The following is a 22,676-nucleotide window of genomic DNA, read 5'->3' as shown; positions in this document are numbered from 1 at the left end:
AGACTCACAAAACCGCTAAACCCGCAATTCATGGGAGATCTGTTTACAATCTGCACCGGCCATTGACTGCTAAACAGCCCGCGCAGATCCATCCTGGGCCACTCCGAGGAGGAGAGGAGCAGAGCAATTACATCCTCAAACAGCAATCTGAGGCTAGGTCGGCATGCAAACAGACATCAAGTACACACACAAACACTGACAGATTCAGACACAAGCAATACGTTTGCTCAAGACTTGTGGAGTCTTGTTAAGCTTTGGGTATATGAATATGTTTGGCCCATCTAGTGTTGCACATGTACTGTTCAGTACAGTCATTTTGCTGACATGTAGCTCCGAGTGTCTAATTTTACTTTCCATGATTCAGGAGAAGCATGAGAAACTTGAATCCTGATTCTTGGATCCTACTTTACAGCTGAAATGCCCCAAAAATATTTTAGGTTTTACGTTCCGACGTATTGGATCATTGCGAATTAAAAACACAAAAACACGAAATTTGATTAAAAATATTGACTATTAATAAGCCTTGTCATAAAACATTGGCAACATGACAAGCCTTCTGCTTCATATGATCAAATGTTCCATGCCTTGCATACCTAAACCAGGTAAGGAACAAAAAAGGTTCAACCTCCGACATAAGCTCCACCAAGGATTTTACACTAGCTGGCAATGTTGTGAATCCCAACCATGAAAAATTACTACTCGGAAATCATTATACAAAATGAAAACATATTACATAAATTCAGTTTGCTTACTTTGTGGATGATGAAGGTACTTTTCAAACTATAGCTGGTCTTCAAATTGACAGCATGTCTTAAATATTGTTCTACAGGGCAATTCTAATGATATGCTCACACAATATGTGAAATATCTCTATATTTGTTTAATTCCATGTGTATAACAGTGTATTTCACTACAAATTATTATTTGTGATTAAGATCTGTATACTAAAACTTTTGTATTACAAGATGCAGCAAACATTTGTAGATGATGATGTGAATATTCTGCAAGTTCACAGAAAAAAACTAAGGAGGTCTAAAACGGATAGATACAATAACATTTTGTATTGCCAGAAAATCAGAATCGGTTTCTAACCCATGGCCAGAAAAAAAATCCGATCCAAATGCTTTTCTTTGAACTAACATTGAGCGAAGCAGGGAGATTTCTCTGCCTTACAAAGCAAGGTTAAAAGCTATAAAGATATCACAAGAAGATTAAAAGCATTAGAGGCAATGTCAGTGGATCATTTTATTTTCGCCCACCTTATTGCTAGTAAGCATCTTTTTTTTTTTTTTGTTAAAGGACATATGGCCTTTTAATCCAAAGAGGCTGATTGTTGTTTTTACAGCCCCGGAAGTGTTTCTCGATTGGGGTGCACTAAATCATTGTTCCACTCAATGCTATATAAAATGGCTAAAGGTTGTCCGATGGGGAACGTGTAGGACATGTGCTTTGTTAGGCAGACAAAAGCAGCTACTCAAGTGTAGCTGTGTATTAGTGACTCCTCTGTTCAACCTTAGACCTTGAATATAGAAACATAGCAGCGAATTTCTGTCCCTTTTCAGCATACCAACATAATTTGAGAACTTAATTTCTCGTATTACACAATGTGAATTGCTTCAGCAGTTAAATCCTCCCTAACACAAAGAAGTTACTTTAATGTGTATATACTGTATCTTAACCGACATGTCACAATAGGTGTCAGTCACGTTTTACGGTTCTTGAAATGTAAGCCCTATTCTGTATAGTGCCTTAGGCATTAAAGCTGGAGGATGATGCAAACAGCTAAGTATATTGCTTCATCCATTAAAGGATTTTAATAGTTGAGTTACATTATTGATTTTATTTTACAGTGATAAATACATCACTGATTGAAGGTTTTTCACGTCAAAGATGAATTGCATTAGTCTGGCTTTTTGATGAGTTGAAAAAGAGATAGGACGAGAGAAAGCCATAAAGTCTGTATATGTGACACTTAATGTGGGCATTACAAAAGCCTCTTCACAGTATTGTTTTAAAAAGCGGTAATGAGTAATCAGAAGAGGGAACTATATGTTGCTTTACACATTTTATTATGCCCCCCATTGTATAGTAAATTAAAGTGCACCCAAAATATCTGATGGGCTTGGCGCTGTTCTGAACTCTTATATACTATTATCTGATTGACCTTATGTTAAATTGAACTACAGCAAAAGATTTGTTTTCTATGGATCTTTTATCTGTGAAGATGTTACCGGTCTCATCATGCCAAAACAAGGCATGATACACCGTACAGCGAGGAAACAAACTAATAAACAAAACAAAAAAAATACAATTAACCATGTGCGTGGGAGAATTTTTATCAGAATGTTGGTATTTAGAAGATTCAGTGTGAATGATGATATGTGACAATCAGTCACAGCAATTAGTGTTACTGTTAAGAAGCCTTTTTGTTTTCTCTCACCCATACAGAATGTCACAAATAAATCCTCACTCGCATTTGCATATTAATTGGATCTGAGACGTCAAGCATCTTTCATTAAGCAAAATGATCTGCATATTTGGAGACATAAAATAGTTTATTTCAATGTGGGAAAAGAAGTCATTGAAAATTGACCGCATATGGGACGTAAACTCCGGCTGATCCATTAACCCTTTACCCTCTGGCAGGCAGATTGAACACATAGCAACAACAGGCTGATTAACAATGGGATGTTGTTACTCAGACTCAATCAATGCTAGGTCAGATGCAGAAAATACGGCAGCAGGGAGATCATATAGCATGGGTATTATTTGTGTTTTATGCACACTATTTGTAACATTGTGACCCTTTAAAATCAATGACATTTTGTTATTCTTTATCTTAAGAAATGTAAAAATAGTAGAGTTCAGTGTTGCTTTTTGGCGATTATCTAACTGTATTAAGCTTTATTGGTGGAATAAAATGGACATACTGTGCAAAAGTACCACAAATTATACATAATTACTGATCAACAAAAAAAAAATGTTTTTAAGCTTGGAAATACTCTTATTGCACAAATCTGACTTGTATTTGAATCAGCAGTTTTGTTGATCTTCTTTTCGGATTAGACCCTGAGGGAACCCAACCCCTTGATTATCTAAAATCCCCCGTGTCATCTGCAGTTGTCTTTCAAAGTTATTCTCAATAGCTCCAACTCTGCTTTGCTAATTACGACGACAGCCAACTCCCCTTGAAAGCACCATTTGAACATAATGTCCTATTGTCTTAAGATTGTGTACATCCAGTGATAAAAAATTCTCTTTCTCTGGGTGCGCGCTGTTCTTCAGAAGTAAATAAAATCCCAGGACAAAAAGAAATGCCAAACAAAGTGGACAAGGGGGGAAGAGTGTTGTTGTTTGTCTGAAATCTTTGTGTGTCAGACACAACGTGCTTTGTTTGCTGTGTCTTTTGGCCATTCTAAAGGGAAAAGTGACATTGGTTGGTTCGATACGATTAAGGCTCACAGGCTGGTAATGGAAAGGCTGTGTATCGCAGGGTCTACATAGTTAGGGGCTAGACTTGTGAATAATTTGATTAGGTTGCAGGGGAATATATCTGGAGGATTATGTAAATGGCGGTGCCCCCATGCAGAATTCTTTTGAACTCTTCAGAACTCACATCTGCCGGGGTCGACAGCTAGACAGGACGGCTGCCTTCTTGTAGCCTGATTCCTCTGTGTTGCGGGAAGGTGTTTAAAGGTCATTTTCCGTACAAACAGACTTGTCCTGAAAGACCTCTCTATTCGAAAGAACTTCAATTTATTTTCTGTTGATGCCCATGCAATTATCATTTTCTTTGAGTCAACAATAGCTGAGCTTAGGACAATTATTGTTGTATACTAATTAGCCCGACTGTGTGCGTGTGTGTCACCAGTAACCTCTTGCAAGCGCCGTATATGTACACACTGGAATAGCTTGTGACCTGTTTACAATATATTTAAGGTTGTATCTGCCCTTCCCTCTGTGCCGTCTGATTATGAGATTTTTCCCTCAAGCCTTATTTGGTGTATTTCTGGGTGGGGATATGTTTGTGTTGAGCGCTATGGCAACCAAAGTCAAGGTGACCAAGAGCATGTTGCACACATTAGATTACCAGAACAGAGGCAGGAGACAATGCAGTCAGCACAAAATAGCATTTATCTGCAGCCTGATTGTAGGGATTTCAGAGACCATCCCTGGGCTGGCTGTGGATTTATTGTCTTGGTGAGTTTGACCACTGCGCTCTTTGGCATGTATAAAAGCAAAGCGACCAATGCTTGTACAGTGGCTTCTGTATATACTGTGTGCCTGGTCACAACACCTTAAGAAAAGCAGAAAAGTGGATATTTTGGCTTTATGTGGACGGCAGTTTTTTTGTTCAAGCAAACTGTTTTAATGTTCCATGGATGGAAACCGGTCCTGTAAAGTCTCTCTTTAAACCATTTAAGTAGCATTTCAGAAGCCTTCCTTAAGTAAATGTTATCCTAATTGCTTTGCTGAAAGGCCGATTGAGTGTAAGAATATTATCACTTCAATTGTACCATAAATCACATGTTATTCCACTGCACAGTAACTCCATTACATTCTACTGGGGGTGTTCTGAGCTTATTTGATCAATCTCCAAAAAAGCTAAAATGCTTTAATATTAGCAGCTGGTTGGAAATCTGGCGGGCTCATGGCAGCACATGTTGAGTAACTCTGGCAACTTATGCTCGCTCGTGCACTGTGGCTGCAATTGTATGTTCGGGACTTGAGAGATGAAGTGTTTGGGACTGCTCTGCAGAAACTGAGGCGGTAGTGCCAGCACAGTAAAAACCTAATCACTTTGGCAGGCTGTGGAGTTGTGGGATTCAGGCTCACTCAACAAAACATGAGAAAGAAAACAAGCAGATTTTAACAGTGCTTAACCTCTGGGTTTATTGAAACTTCCTTCCACATGTGAACCCCCATACTGTGATGGATATGTGAAATATGGAGAATGTCTGAGTTGGTGCTTATGTGTGCTGTCAGTTCGTTTCCTCTCTCGGAAAAGCTCAAGTCCTGAAATATTGACTGAAAATAAGCTTGACAAAACCTCCCACTTCCCCTCTTTGAGAATGTGTGTGTTTTTTTTAATTCCCAGGAATGTATGAAGGGCAGTTAGCGGTTACTTCACCAACAGGAAGGATGATACAAGGACATACTGTAATTATGTTCAAAGATACAGATTCAGCCCAGTTTTGTACTTGTAAAACTTGAGCAATCAGTTTTGGAATCCAAAAGAATCCTCTTTTGTGGTTGTCATGTGCTATTGAAGGAGTCCTCTTTACCCCGGCTTGTGACCACTTGTTGAAGGGGTTGCGAGTGATTTAGGGAGGGCAGCTGGATAACAGAGATTTTATTTATCTATTCTGAGAGCCCTTTATTTTTGCAAGCCGTTCTCAGCTTGCAGTTGCTGCTTTCATGACTTTGTGGCCTATTTTATGAATTGTGTGAAATCAGTATGACTAAAGCGAGGAACAGCTGAGAGGCTGAATGTGTGGAAAAAAAGGGAAGAAAATGGAAAATTGCAGATATGTTAACCAGCGGGCAATCTTGGCTCTTTTAGGAGAGAAGGAAAGGGAGGCTAAACCATTTTACAAAGGTTAGGGACTTGGACATGGGAAATGTTTAAATATTAAAAAAAAAATTCAGAAGGTCAGAATAAACATATCCATATTTTCATGTTACATTTTAAATATGTTGATAAACATGACATATTAGACCACTTTTCAAACAAGTACATATCACTGGAGTTACTAGAAGTAGAAACTTTTTCTTAACACGGCTCTGTTATTCGACAGTGTTTCTCACGGCTTTGTGAAAGCTCTCAAGGCATCTGAATATGTGATTGTTCTGCGCCGCTACGTGTGTGAGGATAGATACAGAGGCATTATTACCCAGGAGAGGTCAGGGGTCAAGCATTAAGCAAACTGCCTGCACGGATTCTTGCATCAGAGATTTCACACTCTTGGCCCAGGAAATACTCCTGTGCCTTGTCTAAATAATCAAGGAGTCCTCCAGCGTACACATTTGAAAACTGATAAATAAACACAGGAGACCGAGATTAAGAGGAAGTATCACTGCAAGGAGCCCACGGTGCCAAAGTGAAGATTTTTCCACTTAATTATAGATCAACAGAGTGGTGTTTACAGGGCCTGGCTCAGGAACAGGAATACTCTGTTGGTCTCAGGCTGTTACCTTTAGTCTCATTTTCTTAGTTTCATAACAATGTTGTTTGACCTTCTACATAGGAACATTTTGTTTTAACCTCATTCCTCTTAAAATGCAGGAAAACAATGGAACAGGCGTTGGTAGGAAGTCACATCTCACCATATCAAAAACAGATTAGAAACTGAAAAAGTACATGAATGCATGAAAACAAAAGCGGTGGCAATGACATTGCTGGAAATACTTTCCATAATGCGTTTGACAGAAATTGTTTTAGTTCTAGTGCTGCTTCTTACTACTTGTGCTAATGTGCTTATAATACATGTACAGCATGTGCTAGTAAAGGTTAAAACACATCTCTTGTTGAAAAAAAAGATTCTCAGACCAACTACACTGTCTTTTATTTCCCTTATATTTGTATATAATCACTGTGTGTATTGGGTTATATATAGTGGTTGTAGTGGTATCAATGACAGTAATAATAGCAGTGATAATATTTGTTGTAATGGCAGTGGTCGTTGTGGTATTTCACAGTTCTTAAGCTCTCCATTTTATCTGATCAAACTGTCCTTCCCTGAAGGTTCCAGGCTCGCCTCCTGTTCAGAATCTGGAATCTCTAAAGAGGGACAAAGTTAGAGTGAGCATTATCACACAAACTCAAAATAACCACAGATTTCAGACAGTGCCTTATTAGGTTATGAATCCACAATGGGAAGGAAGTGAACAAAAAATGTATTGACAGGCCAATGCTCCTTAGAGTCCAGGCACAGGACAGCATAACCTAAAATAGAGTTGTTGGCTGTGAGCGTACTCTGAGAACAATTAAAAACAATTTAGTAAACTTTAGGCTTGGTTCAGTTGTATTAGTTTAGGTAAAATAATGTTGTACTTACATTGTACCAGGCACAGACAGAGACATCTTATGTAATTGCCCTAGGCTTACTGAAGCACAACACTTGTCTAAGTAATTGTATAACTTCCCATGAAATTGCCAGTGAAGTAGAGTATTGAGGTTTTTCCTCCTTGAGTCTCTTTTAAATTAGGATATTATGGTTTGAAATTGGTCTCTACTCATATGTAGTGTGTAGACAAATCACTGTTGTTACAGCAAAATATTAGTTGAAAAAAATAAAGATTAGTTCAACCAGTTAACTACGTTTATGCTGTGAATGAAACCTCACTTACTTTCTATTTATGGAACCACTTTGTAAAAAAGCGCCTGCCTGTTCCACAACATGCCTCACTCGTGTTTTGTTCTATTTTTGAAGTCAATCTGTCCTTGAAAAGGACAAGAAAACTGCCACTCTCTGGGTGTGTGCATGTTTGTGTGGCAGTTGGATAGGGTGGGGTGTATGGCGTCACAAGTGCTCCAGTTTAGGAAAAGTGACACTTTGCCTTGAAAGACTCTTGGAGGCAGTTAGATAAGGAATTTAGTAGCTTTATCACAAATGCCACTATTTAATTTAAAAGGGTGAGGCACTTAGGATCTGGCACCGGCCTTTCAGTCTAGTGATACATTTGCAAGAAAGTGGAAAAGATTGGAGCCCTGAGAGCAGATTAGCGGGATACAAATATAGAAGCGACATTATAGTGGGTATTAGTCAGGTGCTCCTCTGAACAAGTGGCTGCTTCCTGATAGGCCTGAGAATGGAGGCTGTCTGCAAGCTTTGGGGCCAGGTTCCTGGACACACTGCAGAAAGACTGATAGCAGTAGTATCACAAGTTTTCCATCTTTTTAAAGAAAGAATCCTATGACTTCAATTACAGTACATTGTATTGTAAACTGGTTAATTGTTTGTTTGACTTTTTTTGTGTCATCATTGTATTTGTTCCTGGTTTCAGGCTGGCAGAAGTATACAGAAGCGTCATTCTAAACGGGGAGAGGACTCACAGTGAATTCCTCTATTGTTGTTTGTACAGAAACAATCGAAGGCTTGGCTAGCTCTAATGTAGTTCCTATGTTTTTCATTAGAAGTTGTTAAGCCACCACAATTACAAGCGTCATGAGCAAATGAGAGTCTGCTGTTTCATTAGCATTAGACAAGACCATCCCATCTCTGTGGGCCATCCAACCAGCAGGATTTGTTAGTACTGTAACACAGACTTGCCAGTTGCACCTGGGACTCTAAATGTACCAATATGTTTTTTTTTTATATAGCAAATACTCTTACTTTGTCCACCTTGTCTCCAATGCCTAAACTGTATGTTGATTGTCTCAACAGAGGTTTGTTCAGGCTAAATCACGCTAATGCTGTGCTTACTATGTATGTTCAGATGCAAAAGGAAAAAGATCATTTCTAACTCCTAAACCTCGATATAGGAAAGCAGCTGAAATTATGATCATCTCCTTTTTTTACACTATGATGCACACATCATCTTTTTTGTGAAGCTATGCAATATGCACTTAAATTACATTCCTATAAGCTGACTGCGCTTTTTGACTTAAACGCTGCAAGTTCACACCTGTTTGTAGGCGGATGTTAAAAAAAGCACCCTGGGAAACATTGGAAAATTAAGTAGGTAAGGGAAAACTGAGAGACAGTAAATCCACCAAGGAACCTAGTTATACTTTTCAGAAAACATCAATGCTATTTTATCTAATATGTATCATTTCATAAAAGTATTTCTATCTTCAAGCACACAGCAACTTAAGTTTCCCCCGTTTGGCTTGTCTTTGCTCTCATACTCGCTCAGTGAGCTGAAATGCCCAGGAATCTCTCTTTATTTTACCCTAATCCTTTAACATACATTTTTATTTTGTTACTAAACATTCCTTTTTTCTTTAGCCCCCCTCTTTTCCTCTCTCCTCTCTCCCCCCTTTTTTTTTTTTTTTTTTTTTGCAACAGTTGGTGTGTGTTCGTCTTGGCAACGCTCCATAGTCTGTTTGATGTGGTTTCCAGAAGTCGTGAACTGCAGTCCCTGGCCACTCTTTCTGTCATCGGTAGACCTGCTGTCTCTTTAGCCTCCATTGACTCCTTTTAACCTCCTCCTACCTTCCTCACATTGAAGCAGCTGCTTTCCTTCCCACTGCACATTTCACCATGGAAATGATCTGATTCCCATTATTTGGTAGTAAACTGGATTCTGCTGTGGGCTGCATACACAAACGTACTCTTGCAAATACAGTGTGCTCTCTAGTCGAGCATGCACTACATTGCCGATCTTCCATGCTTTACTCCAGGCGCTGCAGAAAAAAGGGAAAAGCTACTACTTCCCTCTTGTAAATATAAATTAGGATTATTATCCAATTTTTAAGTCATGAGCTACTCAGGCTTTTCTTTTTCCAGCCAAATAGTGTGTTACACTACATCAAAGTTAATAAGCTCTTTTGAACCTATTTTGTTCTAGCAACCTCTACACACTGTAATTTGAGTGATAGAAGAAGGGGGGAGGTAGAGCCAGCAAGATAGTAAGTTCAAAGAGGACCTCGTAGAGGACAGTCAGTGACCCTATATGGGCGCCTTTCCTGCATATACCAGCACGTTTAAAGGGAAACTGATAGGCAGGTGAAATAACTTCCACTTACAGAAAAGAGGCATGGACTAGGGAGGGCAGACAGGAGAGAATGGATATGGATTGGGTCACAAGGCTGACGAGGCCTTCCGAAGGAAATGAATATTCCTTGCAAAGTACACTTGGTGACACTTAGGTCTAAGGACAAAACACAAGAGGAAATCCATTCCTCACTTTTATTTGGCAATCCAAAAGCACTGTTACACAGTTTTTTGACCTTTACAAAATACCTTACAAGTTGTTTTAGGATTTTTATTAATAAAACATATGCTGCTTTGTTCTGACACAATTGTATTGTGATTTGTTTACCAAGGAACAAAATATATAAAAATCATTCTTCAATATTCAGGGTAGGTTTGAAACTGAAAAGTGTAGGGATTAATCAATCGACTTTTTTCATGTATCCGCTTTCAGCCAACCAGCGGAGATACATATTACTATCGTGTGGACTTCCACTTTGTATCAGATGAAGGCGATGCGGTGATGGAGGCAGAGCTAAACATGCCCAGGGGGGCTGGAGTGAAACCGGTGTCTCATTTTCAGGGGCAAACAAACACATACAGGGAGCAGACATGGCTGTCACATCTCCCTTAGCTCCCCTGTCACCCCTGAGGGCAGTGGGCAGGGGCAACCTCTGCGCTGTGGTGATGCCACGGAAATCTACATGTGCTAATGCTGGGGCAGAAATACATGACCAGACACACACACACACATAAATCACATTTACAGTTCATAGACACAATGCACAAGCATATGCTGCTGTCTGTCTGCCGTGGCAGCTGTGCAAACTTTATCAAATACAGTGTGTTGTTAAACCTTAGCATCCCTCTTGAGATCGCAGGTTTGACCTTCCAAGCTGAAAAGCAGCAGATTCAGTCCACGAACCTGGCTCCATTTTTAACTTTCCCAGATTGATCAGTGATTGTGCTGGCGCCGAGCAGCTGTATAGCTTTACATCAGCTAGGAGGAGGTTTAGTGGTTTTCAATAGTATTTCAGGATATCCTTGCTGCTGCTGCTGCAGTTTTTGGCAGACTAACAGCTGCCACCAGCATTAATGTACAAGCAGACACTTCTTAATGTTCCCCCAGCCCTGGCCTCATGTGTCACATGGACTCCATCCAGCCTAACCCAGTTGCCATCGGCATTGGCTGGATTGTTTGAAAGCAGTGCGAGACCAGCAATTTACAATATGCCGGAGTCTATCCTTTCATTTTGGTTTGGTCTCGGTGGCCTCTGTTTGCCCACAGAAGGCAAACAAAGTAGAGACACCTTTCTAATTATATGCGATTTATTATCACAGATGAAAAGTGATTTATTACTTTTTTTAACACTCTCTGGACCAAGGGAAATTAGTTACTTAGCCCTGTTGCTCATAATTTGACAACACTGCCTTGAATTCACTGAGATGTAAAATTAATTCATGCAGTTGTGTTCAATGGGACTTTCATGTTTGCCTCGCTCACTGTTAAAAATCTGAGAAAAATACAAATGATTGGGCTTGGCTCAGTAACTTCATTGTGCCGGGGAAAGAAAGCCAAACTGGACGGGGTTCAGTGGTTTTAGGCCTTTTGAGGGTTTGTGTGTCAGGATTTATGTATTTAATTACACACTCATTCTACTAACGTAAGTGGAGAAAAAAGGAAAACAGATAAAAAGCCCTATCAAGCCTATAAGCTTGTAGTTTCCCTCTTACTGAAAGTTGGCCACCGCCGCTGTTTAGCTCCCCTTGAACTGGGCTAATACTTGTCTATTCCGATTAGGATTAGTATGTGTAGCATGGGCTCAGGGACCCGGGACTGGTAATCTAATAAATCAAGATAAAAAACTCCAAGATTGGTTTACAGAAGGCTCGGATTTACTGTTGGCCATCTCAGAGAAACAGGGATTAACACAGCATTTGCTGCTGTAGCCGCACACCCCCAATTCTGCATAGGGAGAAAGAGAGAGGCTGAGGCGGTGAGGGAGGGAAGAAGACTTAGAGGGAGGGAGTGAGGGAGAAGGGCCGGCTAGGGCTTTATATTGCCTAACAGACAGCAAGTTAAACTCACAGTGACAAGGTCAGGTTAGACCTTGTACAAAAGGCTTTGTTCCATAGTCAGATTAAAGGTCTCTTTGACAGTTTTTACACTTTTGGATCATGTTGAACATGTTCGGAGTTAATCCTGTCGGTGAAGGGAAGAAGCCCTGTTGCCACCCGAATGAGAGATAGGTGCAGAGAAAGGTGTACATTCAATGTAGAAAAAAAGAGCTACTCACAGAATAACTTTACAATTTTCATATACTTAAACATTATTATTTTGTGTTTATATTATAGACTAGTTTTTTTATACCGTTTGCCACATGCCACATGGATTATTAGTGTAAAGTAGGCACCAGCCCCATGCCACATCACATTGTATTAAACATTTCTTACAAAGTACAGCGGATACTATGAGCGTTGGTTGAAAATTGGTTTCAGACATCACAAGATTTCAAAGTTCTGAACTATGTTCATTGTCTATCCTTTGCTATATTTGGCCTGTATTTAAAAAGAAACACAGCCACCACAGCCAGACATGAACACGTGATTATTACACCGCTGTGACTTTTTACAGTTGCGGATACATTTTCCCATGCAGAATCTCCCATCAGATAGGAAACTGAACTGTTCATTTGGTATGAGTTTGCACGGTGTTTCTTATTCACTGATAATGAAGCAGCTCGGGGCTGTTTGCTGAGATGATATGTTGGTTTTCTGGTTTCAAGGGCAAGTTGTACATGTTAGCAAACATTGATTTCACAAGTGTTTCATACCAAATAACCAACAGCAGTTGTAGATGTGGGATTTTTTTTGTTTTATTGGTTGTCCGGAATGATTAAAAACTCTGTGTCTGTGTGTTTCAATCAAAGTTTTCTCAAGTATACACTCAAATATGATTCAGTGTTTGTCATATCATTAAAGACTACACAATATACAATAAACACTAGCTTTTGGCTTCTATCTAAATCTAAAATGCATGATTTGGATAGGTTTATCCAGGCTGAGGGTAATAAAGATGTGTAATTGTATCCTTCTTCAGATTAAAGTTTTGATTTTGTTTACAAATGCTATGTGTACTATCAATGTCAGTAATACTGAGTCTTATCTTATAGGTGAGTCAATCTAGGAAAAAAAAGGGCTTAACCCCAAAAAAATTGATACAAAAGGTTTTTCAATGGATTCCAGTAGTATTTGGTGTGCTGAATAACATACTAAAAGTCTACCAAAATCTACCCCCCAGAAAGCCCTCATTTTCAAGATGGCGGCCGAAAAGGCGGCAGGGAGCTTGAAATGGCTATATCTCAAATTGAAAAAATGTTGCAAAGGAATTTTCAACTGATTTTGGTACCTCTGGACATGCTTACAAACATACTAAAAATCTAGGAAAATACACCTTCCGGAAAGGCTTCATTTTCAAGATGGCGTCCAAAATGGTGGCCGGCCAAGCTTAAAATGGCTATATATCTCAATAGAAAAATATTATTCAAATGATTTTTCACTTGATTCTGGTACCTGCAAATATGCTTATGAACATACTTACAATCTAGGAAAATATACCTCCCAGAAAGGCTTCATTTTCATAATGGCGTCCAAAATGGCGGCCGGGAGCGTAGAATGACTATATCTCAAATGGAAAATGTTACAAAAGAATGTTTCAACTGATTCTGGTACCTCTATACATTAAGAAAGTGCGACAAATCTAGGTAAATATAACTGCTAGAAAGGCATCATTTTCAAAATGACTGCCTGTAAGCTTACATTGGTTAAATGGTTCAAATTGGTTACTATTCAAACTAGAAAGGTGGTGTTGGTGTTGAATAACATAAATGCCACACTTATTGTGGTCTTTATTCATCATCATCTTCGGGCTCCTCTGGAAGAAACTGGTTATGTGGATTTTCACATTCCTTAAGTTGACATGGTCCACAGACAGTAGTACAAGGTAGTCCATATTTTCTGCAAGAGCAGCGGAGTGTCTTGCAGGCAGTGGTACAGTTACAATGAATGACCTTCAAGAGACTGTCTGGAGCAACATTCGTTGTTGACATGAGTGGGACAAATCTATTGTCCTGCAGGCTCCACCCCCAGTTCAGGGCATCCATACCATCTTCTGTTCCCATCCAGACCATGACCTGGTAGTACGCTCTACGACAGTGAAATTTGGTCGCAGATTCAGTTGGTGGCAGACGTTCAGGCGTTACAGTTGATGAAGCTGAGACAACCTTCTTGCTGAAAATGTTATATTGCACTGCTGCAAGGGAATCTGTGACTTTCCACCAAAGAGGACAGGCATTACTTGGCACCCAAGGTCATCAATCACCTCTGTGGTCTGGTCTGGGACAATGAATGCATTGGCACAAGATTGAAGGACAGGATCCCCTTTTACAAGCTTCTGGAAAGCAGTCTTTTTGCCAACCCCGAAGATCCGAGAAGTTGTCACAGCCAGTGAGAGCATGGATGAACATCAACTGAGAACACACATCATGTCCAAGTACTTCTTTTAAATGGTTTACGGCATACACTTTAAAACTGCCATCAGCTTTTGACTTGTCTGATCTGAAATATACGCCCTTACTATCTCTCTCTGCATAGTGAAGTAGTAAGACAAGGAGATCTGTATCTTCTCCAATCAGCGTAGTGGTGTGAAGAAGAGATGATTCCACTGCGGCCCTTACGATGTCTACATCAGCATCTCCAATTGAATAGACCACAGTGCAACCCCTTTCTTTCAGTTCATCGCTTATCATTTGAATCAGCCTCTGTTTATTCAGATCTCTTGATAGGAACTCCTTTACCTGAGAACTCTGTCTCAGCAGTGAAGTTGGCAATGGGATGAATATTGTTTCCTCTTCTTTGATGTGTGTTGTCTTTAATGGATGGCCCATCCCCATAGCCATCAAACACAATGGTTGTAACTGAGCCATAATGTTGGATGGTGAAGTCTGCATATGACTGCGCAATTTTACTATAGCTTTGTCCGTGCTTCCATGGTATTTGGTGAAGGAGTGAACCTCCATCAAGAACATAATGATCTGTTTCTGGTACAGAATCTAGGATTGCATCACTTGCATGATCACAGATTGCGTGTGCAAGTTGTGGTTTATCAGCCTTGCAGAAGATGTGTCCAGCTTCAAAGAGGGCAGGAGGGAAAGGACTGAGTTCGTAACGCATAACCTCCTCCAATGATAGCTCTCCAGTTTGGGAGACAATCAGGAAACGTTGAAAAAGAAGTGCAGAATCAATTGTTCGATCAGGAGCAACCTTGATAGACGATTTTTGTCCAAGGGTTATGGCTTCATCCTTTCTACTAAATGAGAATGTGAATGCAGGCTGTCCAATCATTTTGTGCATGATATTGCGTCCAACAGAGTCATAATCATGCACGTTCACTCCGTCCTCAGCAACAACACCTGTAACAACATTCCTTAAAGAAGAGTCTGGAGAGAAAGGTGACCATATAGCAAGTTTTGAAGTGATCTTCTCCAGGTCAGCAGCATCCCTTTTCATCCTTGCCTCTGTTGAGTCCTTGTGCTGTTCTGATGTTGTGTATGTCTGGTTTGTGAACTCCTGCCTGCATTGCGGTGTTGTACTCTGATGTTATGCACTTTGACATGGTCCAAAGGGCTCTCTGATTGTCAGTCATTCCACTTTCATGCGTCATACCACCGGTAGTCTTCAATGACCTCACCAATGTCGTCTCGATGACAAGATCTGAGCTGAAGCCTTCCACATCAACAACGTTAACGGGCAGGATATCCCCGGTTCATTTTAGCCGTAAAGCCACAGGGCTTTTCTGTGCGGCGGCTCACACTGGCGAGGTGTCACTGTGAATGACACCGTTACCCACCGTCATGGAGTTTCAACTGGCAACTCGCTATTTCGCTCACGCAAGGCTTTTGTGTTTCGATTTAACATCAGTCTTGGGCGAGTACTTTAACTTTATGCTGAATAAACCATTGCATTGCAATCGCTGAAAGCGAAAGTGTTTGGGCGGGGGCACAGAAGGGTGCGCTGCATTTACCACACAAGACACGGCGTGCGACACAATAATCAATTTATTACGATTATCTTGTTTTCATGATCGAGGGACGCCAAAATCGTAATCGAAATTGAATTTCAATTAATCGCCCAGCCCTCCCCTATTCCATCAGGCAGTCATTTTGAAAATGACGCCTTTCTAGCAGTTATATTTACCTAGATTTGTCGCACTTTCTTAATGTATAGAGGTACCAGAATCAGTTGAAACATTCTTTTGTAACATTTTCCATTTGAGATATAGTCATTCTACGCTCCCGGCCGCCATTTTGGACGCCATTATGAAAATGAAGCCTTTCTGGGAGGTATATTTTCCTAGATTGTTAGTATGTTCATAAGCATATTTGCAGGTACCAGAATCAAGTGAAAAATCATTTGAATAATATTTTTCTATTGAGATATATAGCCATTTTAAGCTTGGCCAGCCACCATTTTGGACGCCATCTTGAAAATGAAGCCTTTCCGGAAGGTGTATTTTCCTAGATTTTTAGTATGTTTGTAAGCATGTCCAGAGGTACCAAAATCAGTTGAAAATTCCTTTGCAACATTTTTTCAATTTGAGATATAGCCATTTCAAGCTCCCCGCCGCCATTTTGGCCGCCATCTTGGAAATGAGGGCTTTCTGGGGGGTAGATTTTGGTAGACTTTTAGTATGTTATTCAGCACACCAAATACTACTGGAATCCATTGAAAAACCTTTTGTATCAATTTTTTTGGGGTTAAGTCCTTTTTTTCCCTAGATTGACTCACCTATTAGCAACAATGAAGTGATTATGATTTTCCACAATCTTTATCCAAATGCATTTGTTAAGATTAGTTATATTTTGTTATTGCAAATGAAATGTAAATAATAAATGCTAAGTATATGTGGTAATGCAGACACAAGCAAATGCACACAGTCACAGGGTAGGACAGAGCCTTTGTTCTCTTGCCTGATAAACATCCAGACTTGACTTAGATTTGAAAGATTATGTATTTCTGGCAGCGATCCGTCTGGTGCAGCTCCTTTTTTTCCGCAAGACATTTTTTTTGTGAGAAAGAAGACGAAAATATCTCCACCTGAAATCTGAGCTCTTTCTCTTTTCTCTCTGATGCCGGGGGTTTCACATAAAAGTTTTACATATCAAAAGTGGAATGTGCTTTCATCTGCTCGCTTGTCTTGTTAAGCAATATCAAACACAGGAAATTCTTTCTACATCCACATATAAAGGTTGGAAAATCCTAGCAACATATCCCAGCTTGTGCAAAATTGGCCTTTTCTTTTCTTTTCTTTTTCTTTCTGAGGGAAGCGTTAGCAATATCACTGGGCAATTAGCAAGGAAACGAGAGAGAAATGGAGAAGCCAATTACTTCTTGCGAGTTAGCTAAAGGCCATTTTAAACTGTGTGCCCGTGACATAATAATGTTTATGGTAAATATTATAGTTGGAGACAGTGAGTGCATGGCGTGAGAGGCGAGGAAAAAAAGGCATCAATCTCAGATGGAGAATAATTTATTAAGATCTGAGATGCGGCAATTACGTGGAAAGGACCAAAAAGAAAAAAAAGAAGAAGCCAACTCTCCAGGAACCGCATACATGATTGCAATCTTGATTAAATCCCCCTGGATCTAATGAGTTGATTTTCTGCTGTTAATATTGCATTGGCTGATGATGGATTCGTTAAGATAATGGAACGAAGCTAAAATATAAATGACTCCCTGTCAAGGAGCAGATTTTCGTCATTTTCCGTCTGACACCTCCGCCGTGGGGATTTGGTGAGGCCTTTTTGTGTTTAGAAACCATCAGGATCTGGAATACTAATTGCTCATGTGTGGACGCGTCTAATGCCTCTCTCCTCCTCTCTACTCCCCCCATCCCTCCCTATCGTCTTGGTAAATATCTCCTCCACATCTCTACACAGAAACAAAGACACAGAGAAGCGGCTTCCTTGCTTTAACGCTGGTGAAAGTACCTCTGTCTTCCACGACAATAGAAACACACTACAAGATAGGATGACTGTGTTCACAAAAAAGCAATGAATTCCATTCCTGCCTGACACCCCCCCCCCATTTCAACAATCATGCCAAAGAAAAGGGTCAGATATTTAAAGGCACTGTGTACGACAGAAAATCTGCCAACAAAAGGAAAACATGTAAGCAATAGGCCTCTCATATCGACCTGTGCTTTTGAGATAAATTAATAATGTGGTGCCCCATTTGTTGCTGTGCAGAGCAGCTCAGCCATTCTCTCTCTGTTTTAAATGGTCTGTCACTTAGGTCAACCGGAGGAGTAAAATGTCCGATGCATAGAATATTGATCCTGTATCACACATGAACAACAACAATACATGTATCATTTTTCTCTCAAGTGTGTTAGGCACATGATGCGAACAGCATTTGTTATAATCCAGAGGTATGGTATAGTGTGACTATGCTGAGATAATATACTATCTATGGATAATATGCATTCATTTGAATCGGCTGGGCAGAGTGGCGTCAGACAAACAGGAAGTCACTATCTTTAAGTCCACACTTATAGACAAAATATTCAGAGGCACAGAGGATAAGTCTACACTTGTATAGTAACTAAAGTTTTACAGTGGTGACATGTTTAAGAATAAGTTTGGAAAAAAATCACACACAGTGTTTTTTTGTAGTGCAGTTAGTCCAATTCACAACTTTTCATTATCGTAATCACCATTGTTCTCAAGTTTCACGCTTGGCCTGATCCTTCCTTTGTGTCGATTTATGATATTGTTCCTTTTTCTGTGCGATATTACCGGGGAACCCGTGCGATTGGGCCATCCCCGAGGGCCCTTTCTTCTGCGTGTCACTTTTTGTGTCCTTTAACATGGTTTTTCTAGAAAGTCTTTTTTAATCAATCAAGACGCGGGCAGAAAATAGGCTTTGTCATGGCTTGGCCTGGGGTCGTGTGATGCCTGCTCTGCCCGGTGACAGGTCTTCAAAAGGGATAAAGAGGAATATTTTGGGAGGAAAACGGGGGTTTCCATGGCACTGGCACTTGTTGCACATGGCTCACCATTCTTTGGTGCTGCATGAGATTGAGGTTTCAAAGGGCTGGACAACAAAAATTAGGCGAGGAGGGGACAGCGGGACTGTGGAGGTAGCTGCCCTCCAGCCCCCCGACTCTGTCCTCTCCTAGGAGCCAGAAGCGATAGCATAAAAAGGGGCCTGCTGTCAACTATGCATGAGTAAATGGTCAGTTTCTCACTTTGCAGCGTTGTTCACAAAGTCAGACTGAAAAACTCAAGACAAGAAGACACAAAGTACAGCCCTTTCCAGTGAGAAGTGTATTCTAGTTTACGGCTTCCACTTCATGTAATTAGAGGTTGTTTCTTGTGGAATTAGGTCACGTCAACTTGTAAGTTTCTCGGTTTATGTGTGGGAAATGAAACCAGGAAACTTAGACAATAGATTGGCAGTCATTACAGCAAAGAGGGTTATTATTCTAAACTGCTCTGTTCAGTCAAGGGCCTGTTTGTGTTTTCCTGTTATTTGAATTTGTAATAATTGAGACACCATGGTGTTGTTGTATCAGCCTAACATGTTTGCTACCTTCTTATTCTCAATAACTTTACTGTTAGCGGGTCTGGTTTAAAATACTGTATGTGTCCGTGCATGCAGTCCCTTTATTTCACACATGGATCGGTTTCAGCTATTTTCACTTCTGTAAAAATATTTTTCATAGTGATTACCTTTCTGCTCCACTTTGAATACCTTTTACAATTACGCATTCCTCTATCTTTGGAGAATGGCATTGTGAGGTCAAGGTTTTTTTTGCGTGTCAGGGGTCCTTTAAGCAATTTGCAATAATTTCCATAGCATCATCACAATAACAAACAAGGTTACACGCATGTGCTGCGCTTTATACTCACGCCATCAGACCTGAACATGTTTCAATGTTGGAGGGCTGTTCTCACTTGGATAAAGGAGGTCAAAAGCTCCAGAAGCAGCACATTTAGCTGCAGGCACTGTGATCAATATTGAAGAATTTAAGCATTCGAAAAGGTTTGCACATCTCTATCATGCTACAATGACTTCTGGTTATGTTGAAATTTAGAAAAAATTGCATGGTTTAGCTACATGGTATTATAACTTCTGCATACGTATGTATTTATTATTTATTTTGTTCTTTCAGGTTCTCAACAATGTGCAGCCAGCCTGTTTGAAAGGTTAAGGCAGTCGGGATATGTTCCTTGATGGGATTTTATCATGCTAGGCATGCTCTGTTTCCTGATGAATATATTAAAATTATTACTGTGCAAACAGAGTTTCTAATTACTGACCTGCTTGCCATTGTACTGTGCGTTTTTTATGCCCCCCTTCTTCTCCATGCCTTGTTTATTTATCTGCACCAGTGAATACAGAATAGTCTATGCAATGTCATTTCCATCCACATGAAAATGATTTTGAAAATGCCAATCTTGCCTATTATACAGTGTAATTACTTGTCTGCTTTTTGATTTTATCATATATTCAGCCAGTGGGAAGATACTTGGGGAGGCTAAACATCTTAGCGGAGCTTGTCAACAGATGATTTGCAGTGAAAAAAAAATATCCCTCAGTTAGCGAAGGAAAGTACTATCTGCCACATGAACAAAGTAAATGATTGTAGTTTATTGAGAGCTTTACCTACTGTGTGCAAGCTTTCGCTAGAGATTCAGGCATTTTGTCAAATTAAAGTATATGCTGTCACGTCATACCTCAGTATGAAAGGTAGAAGTTACTTAGGCACTGACATTTTTGGGGACAATTAATTATAAGTCTCAAGACAGAACATTTGACATCAGCTCTGTAGATAATAATAAATCTCTGTGAGTCTCACAAAATACGTAGAAATACAAAGTCAACAAAGACATGATATGTAAAATATGGGCAGATGGAACCACTGTGACGCATTCTTACATTATGAACGAGCATTTGACTGTTATCGCTGTTTTCACCCAGCAGGTTTTTCAACTTACGAGGCCAAAGTTTAATTTTTGGAGTCAATTTTGATTGTCACCGCTGCACCTGTGACATGTCACGCAACTATTCCTTTTGAGCGGTTGCAATAATTTATATGTGTATGTGTAGGGATCAAAGTGTCAAAGATTTTACCGGAGCATCTGCACTACATCATGGAAAAGGGCATCCCTGTTGTTTATTTGTCTGCCTGCAATGTTGCACAGGGGGTTGATCAGGGGAGTTGATAGGAGCTGCAATTTAAAAAGAGGACACTGCAGCCCTGAACAAAAACAATTAAAGGAAAATGAAAGACGGCCCCCAAGGGTTAAAAATAGAAAATTATCAACATGCATGCTGGAATCCACTACACCCCACCACCCACGCCACCTCCTGCACCCCCCCCCCACCCCCTCAAACTTACTGGGCCTGCATTGTTATGTATGATCAGATCTGCCAGTTCTTCCTCTAAGCTCCTTGTCACATTTTGACTTAATGAAGTGCAACTTAGAAGGGAATTGGGTTCATCATGCTAGTCGCACGATGCTCCCTTGTTGTAGCAAACAGGAGTGGCATGGGACCGAAGCGCTACAGCGCGAGTCGTTATCATTCCGGTCAGTCTGTTTAACACAAAATTAAACAAAGAACTAATTAGTGCCTCATGAATTAATAACTGCACTGTTGCCGAGAAGAAGTTAGGTTGCTGAGGGGAGATATAAAATAAGTAGGAAGATCAGGTTAGAATTATTATTACTTTTTCGGGGATGCATGGGCTCTCAAGGTTAGGAAACTTTTTGAGAGGATTTAAGAGTGACTCAACTGGTTCTGCAAAAGTCAGTTTATGTCCTGAAGTAACTCCTGCCGAATGGATTTCAAATAAGACATGCACTTTTCTGCATATGAGAGAAAGACTTGTAGTTGTAATAGTCAACATTCTAGCCATGAATATGGTTCAAGTACAATACAGTATGAAGGAACCAGTATTATGTGTTCTTACCCATTCCCCACGTTTAACCTTTCAGTTATTTTATGTATCCAAGTAGTGTTTTATGTAGAAATCTTTTTATCACTGTCATGTCTTTTTTGCCACTGACGTTTCAGAGGCAAAGTATTTTGTTTTCATTTTTATTATTCTGCAAGACTGTGTCGAGTAACTGTCAGACAAAAAGTAGGAAGCTGCTATTTCCACCTTAATCAGATTTTCGGATCAATCCCGTGAGTAAATTATTTCTGGCAAACATAGTTTCTTGTGCTATGTAACGACTACCCATGATTCAATAGGCTTAACAAACTATAGCTTTCCTTTTGCCCCTCCCTCTCTCACCAACCCCTATCCTCCAGGTGATATGGGGCCTCGGTATCTGTGCACTTCAATACTGTATACCAAGAGGACAGAAGTGAACCAAAGTACACATTTTCCTTTTGCATCGTCTAGAGATGCTTGTTACATTATGTCAACCCCAGTAGATTAGATGAGTTGGGTAAATGTATGGATCTCACGTGAACATGTATGTGCATGCATACACATCCGAATAATCACTGTCTTGGTTTTTAATGTTTCTCCTTTGCTCTCCTTCTCAGATGAAGTGAGCCCCTGTATGGAGTGACTCCCCAGGAAGAGAAAACGAGGTAGGACAAATCCCCAACATGACTGATTACTGTCCCCACCATCTCCCCTGTTCATATCTACAACAATATCAGGCATCTTCATTAATCCCCATGGATCAATGTGTCTGGGGGTTGTAAAAATTGACAAATGACTTATTAGAATCCCACCGTTTTATTTTCCAACTGATTAACTCACAGCAATGTCGTACACTATACAGGCACACTGATGTATCTGTTTTCCAAAGAGGGCTTCTTTCTCTCTCCCTCTAGCTCTATCTCTATCTCTCTCGCTATGAAGGATCTATACGGTATAAAATGCACCCTTAACACTGTACTAGAAACCCTACCAAGCTGCAAAGACATGAAACTTTTACATATAAGATAAGTGCC

At 40.1% G+C, this 22,676-nt stretch overlaps 1 protein-coding gene across 2 annotated transcripts in view; it reads left to right on the top strand.

The window, feature by feature from the left end:
- Positions 1–22,676, top strand: part of casz1 (castor zinc finger 1) — a 138,339-nt gene that overhangs the window by 21,920 nt on the left and 93,743 nt on the right. For both annotated transcript variants that reach the window (XM_080031084.1, XM_080031080.1), the window contains exon 2: positions 22,260–22,307. The gene's annotated coding sequence lies outside the window, so the exon portion shown is untranslated. The remainder of the gene's footprint in view (positions 1–22,259; positions 22,308–22,676) is intronic.

The sequence above is a fragment of the Ammodytes marinus genome, assembly GCF_949987685.1.
Source record: "Ammodytes marinus genome assembly, chromosome: 7".
Taxonomy (NCBI): Eukaryota; Metazoa; Chordata; class Actinopteri; order Uranoscopiformes; family Ammodytidae; genus Ammodytes; species Ammodytes marinus.
This window is presented reverse-complemented; position numbering and strand designations above follow the sequence as displayed.